Here is a 343-nt window from a genome sequence, read left to right as displayed (position 1 = left end):
AAGCATTCGCTTTTGAAATGCTGAAGGAAATTCAGAGATGAAAGGATAAGTCTCCCTGGCTGTGCGTTTACAGTCTATTGTCTTCCATGAAGGATAGTATCACTCCTCAGTTGTGTTATTGCAGTTAATCCACTTAAATGCTATTGGATTTTCAGATGAGCTGAATTCTTTGCATCTGCTATTAAGATGCTTTGTTTAGATGAGAAAGGGCCGTTATTTAAATCACAATGAGTTCAGGGAGATGTCAGGGAGCAGCAGCACCTTGTGCCAATCTGCGCCGGGAGAAGGGGCATCCGCGCTCCGGGAGGGCGGGGGATGCGAGAGCGGAGCGGAGCCGCCCCGC

The sequence above is a fragment of the Numida meleagris genome, chromosome 13 (assembly GCF_002078875.1).
Source record: "Numida meleagris isolate 19003 breed g44 Domestic line chromosome 13, NumMel1.0, whole genome shotgun sequence".
In the NCBI taxonomy this organism is placed as follows: Eukaryota; Metazoa; Chordata; class Aves; order Galliformes; family Numididae; genus Numida; species Numida meleagris.
This window is presented reverse-complemented; position numbering follows the sequence as displayed.